The 23,132-nt window shown below is 44.4% G+C and overlaps 1 protein-coding gene across 3 annotated transcripts in view; it reads left to right on the top strand.

The window, feature by feature from the left end:
- The first annotated feature begins 14,063 nt into the window (after nucleotides 1-14,063).
- RPP14 (ribonuclease P/MRP subunit p14) overlaps nucleotides 14,064-23,132 on the top strand; it is a 113,911-nt gene continuing 104,842 nt past the window's right edge. The window contains exon 1 of one of the 3 annotated variants that reach the window (XM_085624750.1): nucleotides 14,064-14,123. The gene's annotated coding sequence lies outside the window, so the exon portion shown is untranslated. Of the gene's footprint in view, nucleotides 14,186-23,132 lie in introns of all 3 variants that reach the window. The other 2 variants (XM_085624752.1, XM_085624751.1) reach the window with 2 other exon arrangements.

The following is a 23,132-nucleotide window of genomic DNA, read 5'->3' as shown; positions in this document are numbered from 1 at the left end:
TTTACAACCCTGATGAAGTCCATAGAGGACGAAACACGTTGGCTGGGAGCTGGGATGACTGGAAAATTTCATGCATTGAAAAATCAATAAAAGTTGGATCCTGGACACATTCTTAAGATTCCTGACAGCTTAATCTAATTTTTTGTTCATTATTGTTATATTTGTTAACATTTGATTGCCTGAATTTTGTCCGGAAACAAAACAATATAGTGGACGCTCCTTTTCTAATTGTTCTGGTGTAAATTGAATATTTGTGGCTTCTAGGCAGTGGGGCCATGAAAAGTTGAGCGTGGGATCACTGATGATATTTGGTACGATACACTTGTGCAACAGTAGGGCCTACACTGCTTTTGCTTATCTTTTGTGTATGTTTAAAATACGTAGTTTCATGCCCAAATGAGTGGACACCATCTCCTAAAGAGATATTCTTCATATTCTCCTGTGATGTCCTTCTATTAGGTCTCACCTTAGGCAGCCCACACGTTGTATCTAGGGACAAGTCTTGTTACCTCACGGGATTTAGAGGCCACCCATTGTTTACCAATGGTTGGCTTCAGTGGCAGTCTCATTTGCTTTTTTCTCATTTGTCAGCTACCATAGGTATCCTTCCTGTACGTACCTCTTTCCCTCTTCTGGAGTGTAAGAAATTAGGATGCTGGTTGAGGGGGAGAAAACCTTCTCAAGCAGCAACCACAATTCTTCTCAGGGTGAGGTACAAGCCATTCCTAAATTAACCTGTGCTCAACTTTCTGGTAACTTGGCACAGAGCAGTCAGGCTTAACTTAGAGTTAATGTGTAACGAATTTGTGCAACACTCTGATCCCACAGTAAGCTACAGCCACGCTGCTGTACACCACAGTTAGAAAACATTGACACCTATTAGCTTTGCCAATGCTTGTTACAGTTATACTCATGAAAATATATCAGCGTAGATTCAAGTTTATTTTGACTGATAAATAGGAATTCAATGTGAAACAGTTATGTAAACATACTGTTTGTAATTTATTGTTAGATATAATCTTTAAACCTATCTGGAGAACCTAAACTCAAATTTCAGTTTAAGACATTTCCTTGACGCATTATTTAGTCAATGTATTTTTCTTTATTCTTTATTTATTTAACTTTACCCAAAAGTGTCAGAGCGCTTTACAAAAGGACCAGTTACAATACATAAGGACCTCGTAGTACATGAGTTACATAAAAGATACAAATAGAAAAACTCTAAATTTACAAAAGAATGGTAGAAAACAAAGGAGGAGGAACCTAATGTAGTGGCAAAAATAAGTGGTAACAGGATAAGGCAAAAGGATAAAAGCAGGAGTAAAAGCAGAGAAGGTGCACTGTATGAACAAAAAGGGGGAGAAAAAGAATGGGCGCAGCGAAAATGTTACCGATGTGGAAGCCAGAGACATCTGGCAAATGACTGGAAATGTCCAGCACACAATGTCAAATGTAGCAAGTGTGGCATAGTGGGACATTTACAGAAAGTCTGTCACAGGAATATGAGTGCAAGAGTCAGGTTGGTTGAAGGAAACACTGAATATGATGGAGATTCCTCTGATGAGTCAGATTATAACTTGTGTGTACTAAATGTGGATGAGGAATCTGAGAATCAAGAAAAAGAGAAAGATAAAAAGAGGAAACCCATATGCAAAGTTGCTATTGGAGGAGCGAGCATTGAAATAGTGGCTGATTCAGGCTCACCCTGTACTATAGTCAACCGAAAGGTATGGAGAGAAAAATTTCAGAACGCACTAGGACAAAGCATGGAAACCCCAGATAATACACTGAAACATTTACAGGAGAGCCCATAGAGCTAGTGGGGTATAGAGAATTGAAATTTGAATTCAAGTACAGAGAAACCACCAGTAAATTATACGTCTCAGCTAAAGGACCATCTGTGTTAGGATGGAAAGACCAAGGAAAATTGGGTTTAACACTAAATCCTAACAGTGTGGAACCTGTATTATTGACACAGCAGGATAAAACAGTTGGTTCAAATATTGTAAACAGGTTCCCAAAAGTTTTCAATGGCACCATTGGTAAGTTGAAAGGGTTTCAACATATAATAAAACTGAAAGAAGATGCTGTGCCATGCATACATAAGGTGCGACACATACCGTTCACTTTAAGAGAGGAGGTCAAAGCGCAGCTAGGTGTGCTACTTGAGGCGGGTATCATTGAAGCTACGGAATCTTCTGAATGGGTAGCACCCTTGGTGGTAGCCCGCAAGCCTAATGGCAACTTGAGATTATGCATAGACTTACGCGATCTAAACAAAAGTATTCTAATAGACCAGTACCCTCTGCCTAAAATAAATGAAATGCTGTCCTTGACAAAAGATATGAAGGTATTCTCAACTATTGACTTAACCACAGCGTACCACCAGGTTCCTCTACACCCGGACAGCAGGTGCCTCACCACTCTCATATCGCCGTTCGGGTGTAATAGGTTTAGGAGAGTACCTTTTGGGCTGGCATCAGCGGCAGCATTATTTCAAAGACTCATGCATGAAATTTTTAAAGAGGTCAAAAATGTGCTCATCTTCCAAGATGACATCCTAGTAATGGGGAAAAATCAAAATGACCATGATCAGAAGTTGACACAAGTACTCAATATACTACAAAAGTGTGGTTTGACAGCAGAGTATGCGAAGAGCAGATTCGCAGAGAAGAAAGTAACATACCTGGGAAACGAAATCACACCAGAGGGCATAAAACCTAAGAAGGAATTAGTAAATGCCATTAAGGATGCACTAGTACCACAAACAAAATAGGAACTGAGAGCCTTGTTAGGGCTAGTAGAATTATATTCAAAGTTTGTAAGAAATTTTTCAACAAAGACATATGACATTAGACAATTACTGAAACCTAAAAACAAATTTGAATGGTCACTGTGCTGCAACAAGGCGTTTGGGGCTCTAAAACGTGAAATTTGCGATGCTCCACCCCTACAAGGCTTTGACCCGAGTCTCAAGAGCGTAGTCACGACGGATGCAAGTGGTAGGGGAATAGGAGCTGTGCTCACGCAGATCGGAGTAAAAGGTGAAGAAGTAACTATAACCTTTGCATCACGTGCACTCACCCCCACTGAGGAAAGATACTAGGTAATTGAGCGTGAGGCATTGGCGTTTGGAGTATTTCCACAAATATATTTGGGGTAAAAGAGTAACTTTGCGGTCTGACCACAAACCACTCACTAAAGTACTCACTGTTAAGGGGTTGTATAATGCATCTCCTAGGTTGGGTCGTTTGTCTGTCAGGTTATTAAACTACAACTACGATGTGCAGTATCTACCTGGTGCCAGAAATGTGGGAGCGGACTTTCTCAGCCATTTACCCCACCTGGAAATGGTGAGGGGGAATGCAAAGATGACGAATATTGTGTGGCAAACATCAGTGAAGAGTTCCCAAGCATTCATAGAGATGTATGGTTGAGGGAATATGAACAGGATGAGATGCTACAGGAAGTAAACAAACTAATTGTTAATGGTTGGCCCAACAAGAAGCATGTCAGAAAAGAGTTGAGACCATACTGGGATCTCAGGAATGAATTATCAGTGGAGGGGGGACTCATTTTGAGACAAGGGAAAGTGATACCCCCGAAAACACTAAAAGGCAGTATCCTGGATATCTGCCACGAGGGGCACATGGGCATCAAAAAGACAGAACAAAGAATAAAGTGTTGGTGCTGGTGGCCAGGTTGTGACTTAGAAAATGAGAGAAAGGCCAGGGACTGTGTCCAATGCAAGACTTCTGACAAATCTCAAGTTACACTTAAACCAACCTTGCACCCTTTGCCTTGCCCGGGTATGCCTTGGGAGAGAGTGGGCATAGGTGTTATGGGCCCATTATGGTACAAGGAGGAACAAGTGTATGTTGTGGTTATGGTGGGCCATTTTTCAAAATGGCCGGAGGTCAAGGTTTTTCACAAAGTCGAAGCAAATTACATTGTAAAGTTTCTCGATAATGTTTTCACGAGAGAAGGTGTAGGAGAGTAGGATCTGCACTTATGTTGCCCCCACTTTTTTTCTGATGTATACACTGGTTTCTGGCTATAGTCTGGCTGGGTCCCTGCTAATCAGGGCCCCAGTCTCTCTGTTCTCTCTAAACGACTTGGTGTGCATATTAGATGCACTAATGATTGGATACTGTAGTACCTTATGAGCCCCTAGTATATGGTACCTTAGGTGCCTAGGGCATAGGCACTTCACAGGCCTACCAGGGGCTGAAGCATGTATTATGCCACCCCTGGGAAGCAGACTCAATCTGACACCACAGGCCTGCTACTGCAGCCTGGGTGAGGGAGTGTTAGCACTCCTCACAGAGGTATAGGTTTCTATATCTCACCATACACACACATATAAACCTATCAGTCACCCCTAAGGCAGGCCCGATCAATCCTGAGGGCAGGGTGCTTGGTTTACAATGTGAGGGGGTGCCTCTGCATGAGCAGGACCCCTCTGCAGCTGGCAGAGTTTATTCTCTGTGGCTGTTTGTGGATGCGGTTAAACCATATACTCTTAAGTGCATTATAATGCTAACTTTGGAATGACTGCATCAAAACATATCGTGTTTGGTGTCAAACAACTTGGAATCATACCCCCACATCAGTCCATGATGTGGGAGCCTGATCCCACCCCTCTAGAGGGGACGACATGTGCCTACTGTGGTAACACGGTAGAAATCTGAAAGAGCCCTGGCATCACAAAATGGATGCCACCAGCACAGACACTGGGCTGCCCCCCTGCTGCTGACTGAAACTAGCAGTGGAGGAGGCCCAACAATAGGCATCCTGTCACAGGGAGGTATCACTACCTTCCAAATAGGGTGTAGTGTATTGGGGCTGGGTGGGTGCACTCCTAGAGTGCTTTGAAGGCCTGCACTGGGGAGCAGTAGGCTCCTCTGTGCATATGCCAGCTCAAACCGGTTCAGGGGCTACCTGTCCCTGCTCTGGCGCGAAACTGGACAAAGGGAAGTGGGTGTAACCACCCCCTACCCTGACCCTCCCAGAGGAGTGGTCATAGAGCTAGTCCCTCCCCTATCTCCAGTATAAGATAGGGAAACCTTGCCATTGCAAATCAGATAACCATGGACGACGCTTTACAAAAAGAATCCTAGTCCTTTGATGTTCCACTACCTTTGGAAGATGGAAGAATTGCCCTTGGAGTTAGGAAGTGACTCCTCTGCTTGGCAGGCACCAAAACTTGAATCAACGGTCGCAAACTTTTCAGCTCCCGCGGGAGTCTGAAATCCCTGCAGCCCCAGAAGTAGATTTCCTGACTTCTTGACGGCCATTGTGAGTCCCCAGCAAAGCTGAGGTGAGTGGACCCTACGAGTGACGAGGAAGTGCAATACCTGGGAACCCTGTACTATTGTCAAGTGCAACCCCTTCACGACGTTCTATTAACTTGTGCTTTGGACCATTTGTGGCCCAAGCTTCCAGCAGGTGTTGCAGTGAAAATCAGAGGCCTACCCCATCCCTCGTGACCGTGGGCTCCTGTGAAGCATTTCCTCATGCGGCATCTTGCGATCCCTTGCCCATTGGCTTGTGGGTCCCCCGAAGACTTTCTGAAAGAACCAAAGGGCTCCCCTGATTGCCCCAGGCTTGCCCTCACTTACCCTTGCTGGGTGAGTCCCTCAGACTTTGCTGGTTTGCACCATTGACTAAATTCACTTTCCACAAGACTTGCTGTTGCCAAGGCTTGTTGGCTCCAATCCGGTTGCCAACACCGCAGTCAGCTGCAGACGTTGTGGGACACTCCAAATCCAGCTGCTGGTCATCATTGATTCCTCCTGGAACTTGTGAGCGAAGAGTCAAACACCCTTGATCACCTGAAATCACCCAACATATGTGGGCATCCATCTTCCTGGCAAATCTTCTTTGGTCTCCATAGAAAACAGCGGCGTGACCCGACACCAAAAGACACCTATGCACCCGGCTTCCCTGGGTGAGGTAACTCGTGCACTCCAGTGCCCTAGTGTGTGTTGGCCCTCAAATTACTTACCTTGTAAGTGGCTTGCTTGTAGACTTCCTCGAAGTACCCTAAAACTCTAAAAATCAAACCGCGACTTGCTCCATTGTAATCAATAGGGAACCCGCGGCTGTGTTTTCACACTGCATGCATCTCCCGTGGGTCTGTTACTTACCTGCTTTTACTCCATTAGTGAAGCCCCAGCGATTCTACAGGCCCTCGGCCTTGTCATGCTGCAAGTCGACTTTCCTAAACCTCTTTTTTAGTATATGGTCTGGTACGCCCCTAGGGCCCCAGCCATATTTGTGCTTAACTTATTGTGAAACGTTGATATTTGAATGTGTTCCTGGCTTCTAATCTCATAAAGAGATTAGTAGAGTGTGTCTAGAAATAAATACATATTTATTTGATATATATACCTGTGTGGTGTCCTTTCATTTGGTAATTCAAGAGATTATAAGGTGAAACAAGCTGCTTTACATTCCTCTGAGATTTAGCCTGAAGGCTGCTCTCCACAGCTACCACTAGGCTAGCTTTCTTTAAAAGGTTGTCTTAAACCTATCTACCATAAGAGTCGAATTGGACTGGTGCAAGGTGGCCACTATAACTAGTGACCAGTATATGCCAGGCCAACTTCTCACAGAAGGGATACCCAAAACGATTGTTAGTGACAATGGCAGACAATTTACATCTGTAAACTTCAGAAAATTCATAGACAGGAATGGAATTACTCATAAAACCACTTCCGTATATCACCCAGCAGGCAACGGAGCAGTGGAAAGATTTATCAGAGTAATCAAAGGCACTATACAACTAGCCAACAACAATGGGCTATGTTGGAAAATGGAAGTAAAGAAAATGATTTGGGCTTACAGGATAACACCAGGAGAAAGCACAGGTGTAAGACCATTCGAATTGATGAGAGGAAGAACACCATTATCTAAAGATAATGTGGGTTGGCTTAAGACAACTAGAAAAGCGGAATGGTCTGCGGAATTGGTCAGGAAAAACGTACAAAAGGCACAAAATAAATGCAAAAGACGTTTTGATACAAAACATGGGTGCAAACCGTTTACCATCAAAGTAGGAGATACAGTAAGGGTAAAAATAAGTGGACTTATTGAGAAAGGGCAGAACAGATTTTGTAATTCTGCCCTTCTCAGCGATGGGAAAGTGTGGCATGCTTCTGCACTATCTACATGTGAGAGGAAGGAGAGTAGGGAGAGTGAAAGAGTTGGGACTGGGAGATTAGCCAAGGAAGATGGGTGTGTGGATTACGAAAAGCAGATGAATTTCAATTGGTTGTTTGAAGAAGGGTCAGAGATAGAGGGAGAAGAGAACAGTAACCAGGGGTGTACCCGAAGCGCAGCAGCTAATGTTCTTTCCAGCCAGAATCAAATAGAATCTATAGGGGAAAATGTAGATTTTCCTAGTAATTATGAGGGAAAGTCTTAATTTTATTAAAGACACGGAGGCGAGTATTATGCTTTCTTATCTTGCTTTTTATTCAATAGCAGCCAAGATAAGTAACCAGAAACTACAGTTCCCAGGGGCTCAGGAACCAAACTGGCCAATGGGGACGTAGAAAACAGAAAACCTAAAGACCAATCATAGTAACCCTAACAATAAACGTCATAACTGACTGCGCAGCTTCCTCTTTTCGCTGACGAGCAGGTCAGATAAAGTCAGAAAATAGTGGAACAATTGCCAACACTAAGGAAAACGCCAAGGTCCATGAACAAGCCTCTTGAACCAAAGATGACCAGGACTGGAGAGTTGCAGACGTCGGCGACGGTGACTCCGGAGTGGAAGAAGAGAAGCTCTGAGACGGATAAGACCACTGTCGATGCTTGACTGGACGATCATGATGATGCCGGGGGCAGAGCCGGATTCGCTGAAGGGAGGGAGAACACATGTTAGTAGTGTAGTGGTGGGATAATACTCGCCTCCGTGTCTTTAATAAAATTAAGACTTTCTGTCATAATTACTAGGAAAATCTACATTTTATGGCAAGACCGGAGGCTCCTATTATGCTTGTTCAAAGCATATTAATCACCAAAGAAGCCACAGAGTCAATAGGTTTACAATAAAATATTCGAAAAACATTATCATTAGTCCAGTCAGCTGATCTCGATGTCCTCGATGTCCTCGAGGCGGGAGCCTGCCCAAAAGGCCTTAGAGGCCATGGCTCCCCTGGTGGAATGAGCTCCGAAAACGGAGACGTCAATGCCTGCAAGGGACATGACCCAGCGAACCCAACGGGCAAGGGTAGCAGAGGAAACAGGGAGATGAGGTTTGTGGAAGGAAACGAGAAGTTGGGAATGGGAGGGCGTTCTGAGATTAGCAGTTCTTTGTTCATAAGTCTTTAAACATTGACCAACACAAAGTTTGGGATGAGAGGGAAAATAGGGGTAAAATACAGAATTCAGATTGGTTTTGGTTCGTCTGTGAATCTGGAACACAACACCTGTAGGAGAGAATTGACGGAAAAACAATTAGTTAGGGGGTCTAAGGGAATTTAAAGACCTGCGCGGACAAATCCCCAAATCACTAAGACTTTAACAACACCAAAGTCCGCGGGTCTACAACAGCATGCCACTTCGGTGGGTGATAGGACTTGGTCCCTTATTAAAGGACTTCTTTATGTCTGAATTTGCTGGTTTGTTGTTTTTGTGCTTCAGGTAGACTGTTGTAGACCCGCGGACTTTGGTGTTGTTAAAGGAGAGAATTGACGGCCTGAAATGTCCAAGGCCTTAACATCAGAAACGCGTTTAATGGAAACAAGGCATAACAGCATAGTAAGTTTGGCAGACAACATTTTTAGGGAAAGGGAAGCATTATCTGGCCAATCAGAAAATAACTTAAGGACCACTGAAACATCCCATAAACTGGAATACTTAGCCAACGGAGGTTTAGAACAGCAAACTCCTTTCAACAGGCGGCAAATAAGGGGGTGTGAGCCAATGGGTTTGCCATCGAGAGGGGAATGATTGAGGGAAATAGCTGATCTATACAGGTTAACGGTCCTATAGGACTTCAGAGGCCAGAAAATTAACTACAAAGTTCAGAGGGGCTGAAAGGGGATCGATATGCCTTTCCAGACACCAGCTTGCCCAAAGAGACCAAGCGGATTTGTACGCTTTTGAGGTTCCAGGGGCCCAGGCTTTGCTGATAAAGAGAGAAGCTTCCTGCGAAATCAGGATGTCAACAGGGGAAGACCGGACACCTTCCAGGCAGATAGGACCAGAGAGTTGTTCAGGATAAGGCTGTGGGGGCAGCCGAGGGGATTGAGGAGAAGGTCCTCTCGTTCCGGGAGAAGAACTGGAAAATCCACCGCCATTTCCAACAGAGACGGGAACCAAATCTGAGACTGCCAGAACGGGACTACCAGGATTATGGACGTCGACTGCCGGCGTACCTGAGAAAGAACACGATTGATCATGGGAAAAGGAGGAAAGGCATAATTGAGATGAAGGGACCAGTCTTGGAGGAAAGCATCCGTCGCTAGCGCGGAAGGATCTGGACGCCAGCTGAAAAATCGGGGTAACTGAGAATTGAGGTGGGAAGCGAAGAGGTCTATCGAGAAAGGACCCCATTTGTGAGAAAGGGATAGGAAAACGGATGGCAAGAGCTTCCAGTCGCTGGAGTCTCGAAGATGGCGAGAGTGCCAGTCTGCCACAGCGTTGAGGTCTCCCGGCAGATATTCCGCCGTCAGTGAAAGCTGATTTATCAGACAATATTCCCATAGACTTTTTGCCAGCTCCGCCAGAGGCTTGGACTTGGTCCCCCCGAGGTGGTTTATGTAGCGGACCGCAGAAACATTGTCCATGCGAAGAAGGATGGAACATCGAACTTTGTTTTTGGTAAGGCTTTGGATCGCAAAGGAACCTGCAAGCATCTCTAAACAGTTGATGTGCAATTGGACTCCTCGCGAGACCATGTACCTCCAGTCGAGATTTGTCCACAACGGGCGCCCCAACCCGACAGGCTTGCATCTGATTCTAATACAAGATCTGGGGCCGTAGCGAAGATAGCGCGGCCGTTCCACGCATCTAAATGGTCTATCCACCATAGGAGTTCGTCTCGAGCTTCGTGGTCTAGGACGATGAGATCGGAGTAAGCCAACCCCTGACGAAGGTGTCTGATTTTTAAACGCTGAAGAGCGCGATAGTGAAGAGGACCCGGAAAGATGGCCTGAATGGACGCAGATAGAAGACCGACTATTCTTGCCAGAGATCGAAGGGAGATGAGGGAGGACCGAAGAACAGACCGAATCTCTGACTTGATCATGGAGACTTTTGACTGCGGGAGATGGAGAGATGCTGTGGCTGAATCCACTAAAAAAAACAAGAATTCTATGTTCTGGGATTGAATGAGCATAGATTTTTCGAAGTTGAGAAGGAAACCCAGATCCAAGAGAAGGGATTGTGTGGTGTGAAGATGAGAGAGAAGGAGCTGTTTGTCCGAGCTTATGAGGAGAATGTCGTCTAAATAAATGATCAGTCTGATCCCGAGGGATCTCAGGAAAGCCACCACTGGTTTCAAGAGTTTTGTAAAGCACCAGGGGGCGGAAGATAGACCGAAAGGCAGAGACGTGAAACGATAAGTGATGTTTGACCACTGGAACTGGAGAAATTTGGTATGAGAAGGATGAATGGGCACTGTGAGATAGGCGTCCTGTAAGTCCAGACGGACCATCCAGTCGTTTGGCCGAAGAGTATCTCTTAGGTGGAGAATGGTCTCCATTTTGAAGTGTCGATATACCACAAACTGGTTGAACCATTTGAGATTGATCACAGGACGCAGCTTTTTGTTCTTTTTCTGAACCAGGAAAATGGAGCTGAGAAAACCGGAAGGATCGAAGGGGGTGATTGAAATGGCTTGTTTTTGGAGAAGGGAGAGAATTTCTGAGTCGTTTAGAGCTTGCATGTTGTGGGAGAACACCATGGGAGGAGGCAGCGTAAGTTGGAAAGGCGGCGAGTAAAGCTCTATAAGATAGCCTTGCACCGTGTTTAGAACCCAAGGATCTGCACTGATTGTTTGCCATTTGGATAGGAACAGTTTTAAACGACCTCCCACAGGGGGAGGACTTACCCTGTTGGTTGAAGTTGTTGTTGTTGTTGCGGTAGTTTTTCTGTCCGTGACCCCGGAAGCCTCTGCCGCGTTGAGGGTAGAACTGGGGTTTGTACTCTTGAGTGGAGGAAGAACCTCTGGAGCCTTGGTTGTGGAAAGACCGGCCGGAAGAGCGACCCCTGCCTCTGCCGGCTGGTCCAAAAACCCGGGGGAAAAAACCTTTTTTATAGACTGTTGCGCCTTATCCAGAGACGCGAAGGTGGACACAAATCTGCTAAGATCTTTGAGCAGAGTGTCCCCGAAGAGAAGGCCATTGGCTTGGAGCCTGGATCCTGTGGAGATAAATTGGCCAATTTGGGGTCTAATTTAATTAGGAGACCTTTACGTCGCTCATGAGTGATGGCGGCATTAGCATTGCCGAGAAGACAAAAGGCGCGCTGAACCCACAAGGAGATCTCTTCAGCAGGTAAGTCGGAACCGTCTAAGCGGGAAGTTTCCGCCAAGTCAAAAATACGCGCCAGGGGACCCACCACGTCAAGGAGTTTGTCCTGGCACGTGGACCAAGCTTTGTCCACCCCTTACGGGGGTCCTTCCCAAACTTGGAGAAAAAAGTAAGTAAGGGCTGGTCAATAGCAGGGACCATGGTAACTTTTTCTGGCAAGGAAGGCTTGGGGCACTCGGATTTTAATCTTGACCTGAGAGCGGTGTCCAGGGGGAGCCACAATCTGGCCGAAATATTCTCCCCCACATGAAAAGCAGGTGTCCATTCTGTGGAATTGGGGTGCCGAATAGAAGGAGGGTCGAACATGGGGACCCCTTCGGAGTCAAAAACAGGTTCAAAATGAAAGGAATCCGACTTAAACTTTTTAGAAGGAGGTGAAGGAGGATCAGAGACGTCCAAAATATCAAACAAATCATCTGCGTCATCCAAGTCTGTGTCAGTGTCCAGAATGGTGGAAATAACTAATTTTTTGGGAGCCTCTGCGTGTTTAGATTTGTGCTTACGTTTGCCCTGGGTACCTAAAATCCCCTCCGAGCAAGGAGGCCTGGGAGGCACTTTGTCCTCAATCAAACGCGAGGAAACCTCGCCAGTCAGTGATGACGCAGTATTAGAAGCAGAGGAAACCACCTTTTTTGGTCAGCTATCCCCCGCATACTGGGCCAAAGCTTTGGACAACAGACTCAACATCGTATTTTGCATGCCCTTGGACATGCGTTTCATGGAAGACACCACAGCGTTCTCCACAGACGCATTGATAAACTTATTTAGATCCTGCTTGAAAGCTTCACCTTCCTGTGAAGGCTGGTCTCGCACAGGGGAGCTGTCAGAGCTCATAATTGCAAGCAAAAGGCAACAAGGGGTTAATGTGGAGACAGAGGGGAGGAGCCAGGCACCAGCAACTTCCCAGGGGCGTGTACACAGAGATTAAACTTGCCGGAGCACTCGAGTGAGAGAGCGCTTGGCGCGAGGGAGCAGGGAAGCCCTTTACGAAGAAAAAACTGAAGCGCTGGCAACCGGACACTCGGTGAGGCAAAGCGCCGTTGGGGGATGAGCGCGAGCGAAAGGCGGTAAGCGCGCGACGGGCAGAACCACTGGGAGACCCAAAGGGGGGAAAAGGAAGCGAGCACGAGGGCTCGTTGGCAGCAAAGACTGGCACTGCGAGGGGGCGCGAGCGCCTAAAACCATGAGGCACAATAAATAAGACAAAAACGATTATTATTATTAAAAAACACAATAAAATGACCACAATGTTTAAGAGAGCAAAGAAAAGGCACTTATCTGACTGCGAGCAGCAAGAAAAGAGGAAGCTGCGCAGTCAGTTATGATGTTTATTGTTAGGGTTACTATGATTGGTCTTTAGGTTTTCTGTTTTCTACGTCCCCATTGGCCAGTTTGGTTCCTGAGCCCCTGGGAACTGTAGTTTCTGGTTACTTATCTTGGCTGCTATTGAATAAAAAGCTAGATAAGAAAGCATAATAGGAGCCTGTGGTCTTGCCATAAAATAGAGATTTCAGCAGCAGTGATTCTGTTGATTCACCCAGTGCTGATGGTACTGGACAGTCGGAGGAAGAACAGGATCACGAGGAAGGTCCCGTGATAGAAGGGAACACTACCAGTAGATGTGGATGCACTGTTGTTATGCCTAGCAAGTTCAAAGACTTTGTTTGTGAATAATTATGCTGATTGTTTGAACATACCTATATGCTTTTCTCTAGCGTTACTGGTTTCTCTCTTTCCTTTGGGAAGGAGCTATATTGTGTTGCACTGTAACTGTTTAGCTAGCCTAATTTCCCTCGTAGGCTTCCGTCCTCCTCCATGCGCGTCCCCTGCCCTCGCGCTGATCCTGCTGTGACATCAGCTGGCATTCTAGAATGCCAGCTGATACTCCACCCCTTTGGCAGTTGGAATTGACAGTTTACTTTACTTTGTTTGCTGACTTGACCGGCTGCGATGCTTACAGCACGCTCCAGCTGGTGTGTTGTATTAGAATGCTAGAATAAATATAATATGAAGGCTTACTTTGTCTGAGTAGTCTGCTTAAGAGTCTACTACAGATACTAGTGGTCAGAGTTGCATATATACAAGTTGAAAATTCACTCAAGGAAAAATAACAAACAGAGAAACTCTAATTCACAAAAGAATGGTAGTAAGTACAATCCTGCCACATAGTTTGATCCTCAGTTGTTGCACAATTACTGTGGCCCTGATCCATATGTTTATGTTATATTAAAATTGAACGAAATTCTACTAAAGTCAAGAGTTAAAATTACAGAAAGAAAAAGACTTCAAAAGTTAAACACAAAAAATAAAATTGGACGCAATTTTTCTAAAGTCAAGAGTTAAAATCACTGACTGAAAAAGACCTCAAATGTTTAACTCTGAACACAAACGGGGGGCATATTCTGAGAGGTAAGTTAGCAGTCTAGTTTTATTGGCACCGATTGGTGGTTACCATGGTGCCCACTAGGCATATAGATCACACTGTGTATACTTTAGTCCTTTTTCTCTGTCCTTCTTTTCTAAACAGGAAGTTATCCCTCTGTATCCGGCCGTCAGCGAGACCGGGAAGTAAGAGTGAGTGTTTTCTGTGCTGCAGGGTGTGTGTGTTCGGAGCTGAAGTCACGGAGTAGGAAAAGGTAGCGGGTGTATTGTCGTCGATATTTTTATTTTAAAACGTGACTTCCCTCCTTTCTTTAACTCATGGAGGCTCAAAATGAAGCGCAGGGCTCCGATTGAAAAAAAAGTGTTACATCTATCCAAAGCGTGGCTTGAATGTAGGGCTTATTTATTATAGGATGCTCCAGATCCCACCTCTCTTCCTGCGATCTCGGGTAAATGTAGGTCTTTGTTTTGAGCGAGAGTTGAGAGTGGGACCGCGCCTCACCTTTTCGCATTGTCATGAGGACAGGGCAGGAATATTTCACAGTGCACGTTTAAAAAGTCTCACTTCTGATAAATACGTTTCAGTGCAGAGCATTAGTGTGATGTACTGAGGTGAAATGCTTCCCCATGTAAAGAAATACACTTTTTTGTGTGAATTTTAACGACACCATATCATACTCCTAATATGTTTATTGGATTATTTAAATGCCAAATATTCTCAAGTCGCAGCTCGTGCCGGGCCTCTTAGAGCGAAAGCCACCCGTTAACTTAGGTTTCCCTGTTAATTTGTTGTTCACCCACCTAGGGGCGTGTGTATCTGGCACTATGTGGCAATTCTCTACTAGAATTTCATTTCAGTGTAGCCCAGTGATTTTTACAGAAATACTTGTATTGAAAGTTGGAAACGCAAGCAAGAATTCCTGTTGAAATATTCCATCTGGCCCACATTTACTAATATTTGACGCAAGACAGCGCAGCAACCAAAGTTGCTGTACTGCCTTTCGTTAAAAGGACAGAGAAAAAAATGTACCATATCTTTTAAGGTAATGGTGCATTTTCATTTCTCTCCCCTTGTGCGGGCACAGTTTTGGCTGTCATGAACCAACGTGCACACCTTTGCGCCGAAGTAAAAGGTTGTGTGCATTCTCTTAACTAAAGCATAGGTTTTTTACTGGAAGGGGACACTACAGTACTAAAATACCATCTTTTAATACTAGTTTAAGGAGAAATGAAAACATTTCCCCTTGTTACGCCTGTCTCGTGGAGGTGTAAGGTTTTAGCGCATATCAATGCCAAAATTAGGCGATATGTGTTATGCGTCAAAATACGTTCGTGGTTGCCTGGGCATGTCCAATTAACTTGGAACATCCCCTTGATGTAAAGTAGGGCATAGTGTAACTTTGCATTACTTTGGGATGCTTTCCAAGACAAATTCTGATTTGCATTAGAAAGTAAATCCCACCCCAAAATTTTGCTCTAGGCTCAAGTGTGTAGTCAGACAGCATAAACCCACCTACTTAGCAGACAATTCTCCACTAGCGAGTCCCTCTGTTTGACAGAAGACTTGGGGGCATATTATCAAGGGCAATATCGCCACTTTAGCGGCACTTTTTTCCGCTAAAGCGGTGATATTTTTATCGCCCTATTAGAAAGCTGTCGCTAACAGCTGTTAGCGACAGTTTCCTGGCAATAGCGCCCGTTTGTTCGCTGCTTTGCATGTCAGCGATATCTATCACTAATGACATGCAAAGTAGGCATTCCTTACTAAAAGTAAATGGAAACAGTCGCAAAGACAAGTTCTCCCTATTATCAATGCCCACGTGACGATAAACAAAGTCGCGCTAACCGCGATTATCGCCGTAAGCTAACGTCTGCAAAAATCCAGACTTAGCTATACATATAATGGAAGGTGGAGTCTATGGCTGAGTCCACATCTCCCTATCATCAAGGTTTTCCCTATCGCTGCAGGAATATCGCCGGATTTCCTGCGATAATCCTGCATTTCACCGCTATCGCTGGATTTTATATCGCCTTGGAGATAAGCGTTGATAATAACGTGCTATCTCAGCGATGTAGTCCAGCGATAGCCGGCGATAAATTGGTGCTTAGCAATAATTATCGCTGGCCGTTGATATGTCCCGTAGGCATTTGGATAGAGAGCCATGCGAATCACACACATCTGATGTTACTCCAGTTTCCCTTCCTTTTCTTATTAGTGTAGGCTTTAACCAGCAGAGACATCCACTCTTCCTTGCTTTTCCTTCTCTCCTTTCTTGCTCCCCCACTCCCTCCTTTGTATTTTCATGCACTTTCCTACTGTCTTTCCTATTTCCTTTCTCTACTTAATGTACTTTTCTTGCTCCTCTCCTCAGTTTAACTCCATTCCATTCTCCTCCCTCTGTTTTCTGTTTTTTTTCCTTCCCTACCACCTTTGTTCCTTTCAATGTATCTGATTTCCCCCAGTTTCTCTACTTTTCTCACCATCCCTTCTATCTGTCGACTCCACCTTCTACCTGTCCTTACTTCCTCCCTCTCCTCTCTCCCCCATCTTTCATGTTTCTTCACTGTCTGCTTTTATCCACATACATTCATCATCTTCACACCTCCACCGAAAAAGTGATTTGTACACTATAATCCAGGGCCACCCTGGTACATGTTTACAGTGATGGTTCATGCACCTCAGTGGGAACCAACACAGTGATCCATTGGGATACTATTTAATTGTATTCAGTACTTTCATTGCCCAGAGATTTGTTTGGGACTCAGCTGCCCTGCTTGATTCTCAGTGGAACTACTAGCAAATTGCAACATGCAATCATGTCCAGAAAGGGGACACAGCTTCTCTCTCGCCCTCCCTCACTCCTCCCTTTTGGGCAGAATCAGCACTAAACCATAGGTCCCAGCCAGCATAGGTGGTGAAGTTCTGCGTCAGTATCTTACAATGATTTTACTATTGAGGTAAAATTACACTTCGGATAAAGTGACAGGCTAGGTGGCATCTCAAGCGGTGTTGCACTAGCACCTTTTCCCATAATTTATATATTTTTTTTAATTCTTGGGGAGACCAGCCATCTTGTCCCTGCCAATGGTGTTTGCAGCGCTGCACAGATATTACTGTCATGTGTTTGGTTTGAATGTTGAAATGTGAAAAAATAGAAGTATGAGTCAGGGTCCCGCCTCCATTGTCATGAGGTCATATTGGGATAGCATGGGGTTACATTGGAGCAAAGGATACCATAATGAGTTCAAAGGTTCCTCTATTGAAGTTAGGGGACCCATAGTGAATTTTCTTACATTAGGGGACCGCTACCCGCTTCACACAAGGTAGATATGTAATCCGTTTATGGGAAGCTTCTATTCCTTAAGCTTACTAGTAAAGGAGTCCTTTCCTTTGTAATAAAAAACTTTTGACAGCTTGTATCATCTTTGTGTAGTAGTGACTTTGTGATGGCGACTCCTTTATCTTTGCTGGTCAGCCAACATGTTTCATTAAATCTTTCACTGCAGTTGCACTGCAGCTACATCAGAGCTGTAGTGCTTAGTATTAGATACAATGCTAAACATTGGATTAGTATATGCATAAGAAATGCAGGGATGATGTCTAGATGAGCCTATAAAATTATGTTTTTTGATTTTGTACACCTATCTGTGGTATTTAAAATATACAGCAAGATATCTTGCAGGTACTTTATCATACCATTAAGGTTTAGTGTGGATGGGTGCATATGATCTGGCTAAACTTCAGCATCTGTGCATAATATCCCATAATCTCCTTGAGCAGCCACTAGGATCATGCCAGTGAGGTAGCCGATTGAATATGACAATTATTTGTGTGTTAGTAAAGTGGGGCTTGTAAGCATGTTTAATAATTTAGGTAAAATAATAGTAAAATATTGTTTTGTTATGTCAAATAATTTACAATAGTTTCACATATACTTATGTATAGTTCTCGAATTAAATAATGTAATACAATAGAATTTAGTGCAACAACTTGCTTACAGCCATCACTCCAAAATACAAAAAACAAAATGAATCACAGCTTTACTTACAAAGATATAATGCCAGAGAGTGTAATTTCCAGCTGTTTGATACGAAGATGAAGTTGCCAGATTTCGTTTCAAAGTGAAGATTAACGCTCATTTCTCCATGAGTGAGAAGGTAATGTAATGTGGTCATGGAAGAAACATATTGTAGTAAAACAATAAACGATCTTTACTTCTAATGGGATTCGGTTTTCTACAAATCATGTGAAAAGTACTACATGGTTCCTGGTAAAGGAGAGCAAACCGACTTTTAAAGAATAATATGTGGCTTTATAAATATTTAAATAATTTGCGTATTCTGAATGCAATAATGAACACAAATAGCTCCCATGGAAATAAACAAATCAAGGAATCCAGAGATTCCTCAAGATCTTATGCACTCCTGACATTGTAGTTTATATTTTCAACTCTTCAAGTTGTTATGGACAATATAAAATTAAAGGTAAACATTTGTGACACATTAACATTTTTGTTATTGAACAATAGGTATTGTGATCATGTTACGTTTTATCAGGGATACGAAGTGGCATCTCACTGTCGGAGCTATTTACAAAACCAACGAAAACACGATTACAGAAGGAAATGCAAACAAATGGCTCAACGTGGCAGTATTTGAAACACACATGGGATTTGGTATATTTAAAAACTGAAGCTTTAAATAAATAGTGCGTATTTTATTTGTTAAGAGTAATTTGTTGGTTGTTCATGAGTTTGTTTCCTGATGGTGTTCAACCCGCATCAAAGCACAAAAGCGCTACTATCCCACATTAAGGGGCGACATAGTCAATGGTGTGCAGTCCCTCCTTAATAACCAGCTCTGAGAGCATGCTCAAGTTTAAGGGAGATGTTGCTTTGAAGGGTTAAAAGAACCTGGAGAGTCTAAATTGCAATTGTATTCAATGAAACCACTGGGTGATGGAGCATAAGCAAAGGCACGCCATCATTTTGAGTTCATAAATAAAGGGACACCTCTGAGCCTTCCTCGAGTTAAAAAGTTTGAGCAGGGACTCCATTGTCCCCTGCCAGGTCACGGTCCTGATGCGATTCCCTACAGGAGTTGTAAGATGTTAAGGTGCTGTTCATATATGCAGTTGTTGTCATCGAACAAACCGCATTGTGAGCAAGCTGCAATTGTCAGTCACAAACACCTGTCTAGTGCAGTGGTTTCAAAGTATGGAGGTCTGTGACTTGATTTCCAGAGGGGCGCCATTCCCTCAGACACATTTGTGGATCATTGAACTATAAGGAAGGGAGAAGGGCGTTGTATTCAAATAGCGCACACTTTTTTCACGTTTTCACATTGCCTTTGTGTAAGAAGACAAGGGAGAGGAATGGGATACAGGTGCTGGGGGAGAGCCCCAATAATACAAGCGACTGGACGCATATATATTAGAGACACCCAGTGGCCTTGGAGTTCAAGGCCCATGGAAAGGAAGGGAGGTGCAGGACCCATTTCTTTACCTAAATCTTTGGAGCTGTCGGAGGGGACAGATAGCTGGAGGCCCTTCTGCTAAGGCCCCGGAGACGGAGGTGAGATTCAGGGCTCGTGTATGTTTTTTTTATTTGAAGCCCAGAGGAGGAAGACTGCTGGACCTGCACTTATATTTTCCCAAGTCGTTACATGAGTAACTCATCAAGTCCCTGTTTTTAGGTCGAGCCTAGCGCAGCGCGCATGCGCTGCTCTAGGAAATCGACTTCTTGGAATCACTTCAGCTTTTGTAGAATCTCGTGCATGTGGTGCTCACACACTGTTAGCCTTTGCGTCTGGCTTTAGCATGCAATTGGCCAAAGGCGTGTGGATGTCCCAGCTTTTTGGGAAATGTTTACTCCCAGAGCGTTTTGCTCTCGGGAGCCAGCAGCGGTGCGCAGGGGCCATCTGTTTTGGCTCAGGTTTCCTTGCCGCTTTTTTTTTTTTAGAAGGCGCGTCCCCACATTTCTGTTTGCATCTGCTCTCGCTCAGCAGATGACTTAAGTTTTCAAACACACACCACATTTTTTTTTTCCTGCTTGTAGATTGCCAGCAATCGGCCACGCGTTTCACACTCTGCCTGTGCACAAGTCTGACACATCATTCAATTATCGCGCGGGAGTACAAAGGAGGCCATCCACAATACTCCGATGTTCTGATAATTTTTCGGAGGTGCGTCGGTGTCAGGCTTCTGATTAGGCCGCCGCGAGGAGCGCGCGTCGTGACAGCTAATCAGCAAATATTACAGCCTTTGTTGAAATCTACAGCAGGTGGGTGCCAGCCACCCATTACTGCATCTGCACAATCTTCATTAGAAGCATCCGAGCATTTAACTTGTTTGTGTATCACCCCCACCCCGATTCCACCTCAGCCATAACAGTAAATTTTAAGAAACTGTCATTTTGCGCTTTTTGCTGCTCGTAGATTGCCAGCAATTGGCCGCACATTTCACGCTCTGCCTGTGCATAGGTCTGACACGGCATTCAATTTTAGCGTGGGAATGCAAAGGAGGCTGTCCACAATACTCCAATGTTTTGATACATTTTTGAGGAGCGTCGGTGTCGGGCGTCCCAAATGTTTCATTAAAGCCATTCACAGGCCAGATACCAGGGCTCCCTACTCTGGATTCCACCTCATGTCACTTTCTTCCCCCGCCCTACACTTCCTGTCTCTTCTTCATACTCTTGCAGGCTCTTTATCAGCCCTCCTACCTCCCTTTGCCACTGTTTCCACATTTACTCATTCCTAGTAACCCCTTTATTTTCCGTCCGATCTCGCTTCCAGGTGTTCTCAAAACTTATCAAATGCCCAAACTTTGTACATCTATATCCCAATTCCTTCGATGCTCTCTCTCTTTAGTTTAGCCACTCGTACTATCTGTGTCTCCCAGCATCTGTTATTCCCATGATACTTTTCCACTGAGCGTTCTGTCACATAATTCCACTAAAAGCAAAAACGAATAGATCTGTCAATAGCAGGTTTGCAGTCGTTTATGAGCTGGGCCAATGGAATTATGCGGCAGGAGAGGGCCAAAATATGCGGCAATGTTGAGTAAATTATGTTGCAAGAAAAATCAAATTATGCAGCATAATTTGGCACATCTTTTAATAGTATTCATTATTTCGTCCTTTTCAAACTTGGTAACACTGAATGGACATTGGTTGCACCTCATTAGCACCGGTTTAACACCCAAGTAAAGCAATAAAAAGCAAACGGGTGACCAGTACAGCTTTGCTACAGCTCTTCAATCCCTGGGGTAGAGTACCCAGGATAATGCGATGCATGGCTAAACACTTATAAGGTCCAAAAGGCGAGACCTATTAGCTATGCCAATGCTTGTTATTCTTTGCATTCCAACATCTTTAGCTCTGTTTATTACATTGTCATTACTATATGTCGCAGAATGCAAAGAAAACTACATGTACTGGATGAGCTGCTCAGGTATATATGCCTGGAACACTTGAGAGCTTTTTTGTGTGCCTCAGAGCCATAGCTCGGGGTAGAGAATCAAAGTGCGGGCTCAATTTTAGATTTCTGGTGGCTGCTGTTCTATGGACCAGATGAGTAAGTGAGGTGCATGGCTAAATATTTTCTACTTAAAGCTCTGGAAGGTGAAGGCTGCTGGGGCTGCACCCTCATGTGTCCAAATTTTAGAAGCGTATAGATTATCCATTCCAGATTCTTTTTTCTTTCTTTGTGGGACTTGAAGTTTTGTTTATTACATTATTTATTGCAAACACACACCTGGATTGGATGATGTCCTCTTTCAGCAGCTCATTCTCATACTGAATCAGGGCGCGATTAGTTGAGAAAAGTTCCTAATCCTGGCGGGCAAGTCATAGTAGAAGTGTGCGATCAGTAAATGTTCATGGCGAGGTCATATGGTTGGGGGGGGGGGGGGGCGTCCCACTGTTCTGGTCCGCATATAGTGCATGCAGATAAAGTGCTTTCAGGTGCAGGTATCATCTCGAGTGGTGCTGCTGGGTTTGGGATTTTGTAGGGTGCCAAAAAGTGCTTTCATGAGCAATTTTAATTTCAAGTGTAGCGGCCGCAGGTGTTAGTTCTTATAAAGAGCAATATAGTCTGTCTTTGATCCCCGCAAGACCACACTGCAGCAGGAGCTATTACCTGTTATCCAGTACCCCACACAGGTCGGTAGGAGTATGTACTGTGCAGAGCGATTGAGCCTCAAATGTTATCAGCATGGAAGAGGTTCAAGGACTGGGGGGGGGGGGCAGCCTACAGTGCAGCTACCAATTTCATCCATTTTACAAATTGAGCGACTAGCTGCGTTGAATTGCCTCTCAGGCGGGCTTCTGTGCTGCCTCAAGAGGTCCTGACATTTAAAATGCACCCTACCGGTTGAAGCCAAAATTTATTTAACAGGAGCAACTCATCACAAATGCAGAGAACATATATCAATGATCCTCTCCTTTTGCACAGAGGCCCATACCAATAGCATTTTAGAAGGATTAATCCAAATCGCAAGCCCATTAGCTGTCGTTTCATGCTCGAGTTGAGGGGCAGAGAGAGAGGATGGGATGTCCCCTGACTCATACATTGTTGAGGCCCACCTTCAATGTGAACAGGGTGCGCTGTTATCTTTCTTGCATAATGTTACAAGCGTATAAACACTAATGGTCTAAAAAAAAAAGCCACACCTCTTGGAACTGCAAAGAAAAATATCCCTCTTGAATGCAGGCACTATAGTCTTGTGTTGAATTTTGTTTGTGTCATTGGATTGCCTTTCCTGCTGTCTCCCTGTGACCCGTTTTTTTAAACAGTTAGTTCACAGAAAATAGAAATCTAACTTAAGTTGGCAGTGATCCACTTCAAAAGGCTGCCATCCAGGCCTCTAGTTAACCACCCTATAGAACATTCAAGTGGACCAATGTCCCATATATGCCTATCTTCGCTTTATAGCCAGCTTCGCTTTTCACCTTGAGGCCTGCAAGCCTACACCTTTAATGGAAAAGTGCGACTAACCACAGTCTTTGGATATGCAGGAAGATGTTAGATAAAAGCCAGGACTGGATGATGATGTGAAGCATGCCAATCGACCACTTCAATGGGCTGTCCAGAAGTTAGCCGGTATAGGGTAGGTGGCAAACTGACTCTGGCCCCAAACTCAAAGTATAGTACAACATGCATGGAAAATATTCATGTGCCGGCCGTCCCCAAGATAAAGGA

This window comes from Triturus cristatus, chromosome 9 (assembly GCF_964204655.1).
Source record: "Triturus cristatus chromosome 9, aTriCri1.1, whole genome shotgun sequence".
NCBI classification, from domain to species: Eukaryota; Metazoa; Chordata; class Amphibia; order Caudata; family Salamandridae; genus Triturus; species Triturus cristatus.
Note: the sequence above shows the minus strand (reverse complement) of the source record. Positions and strands in the feature narration are given on the sequence as shown.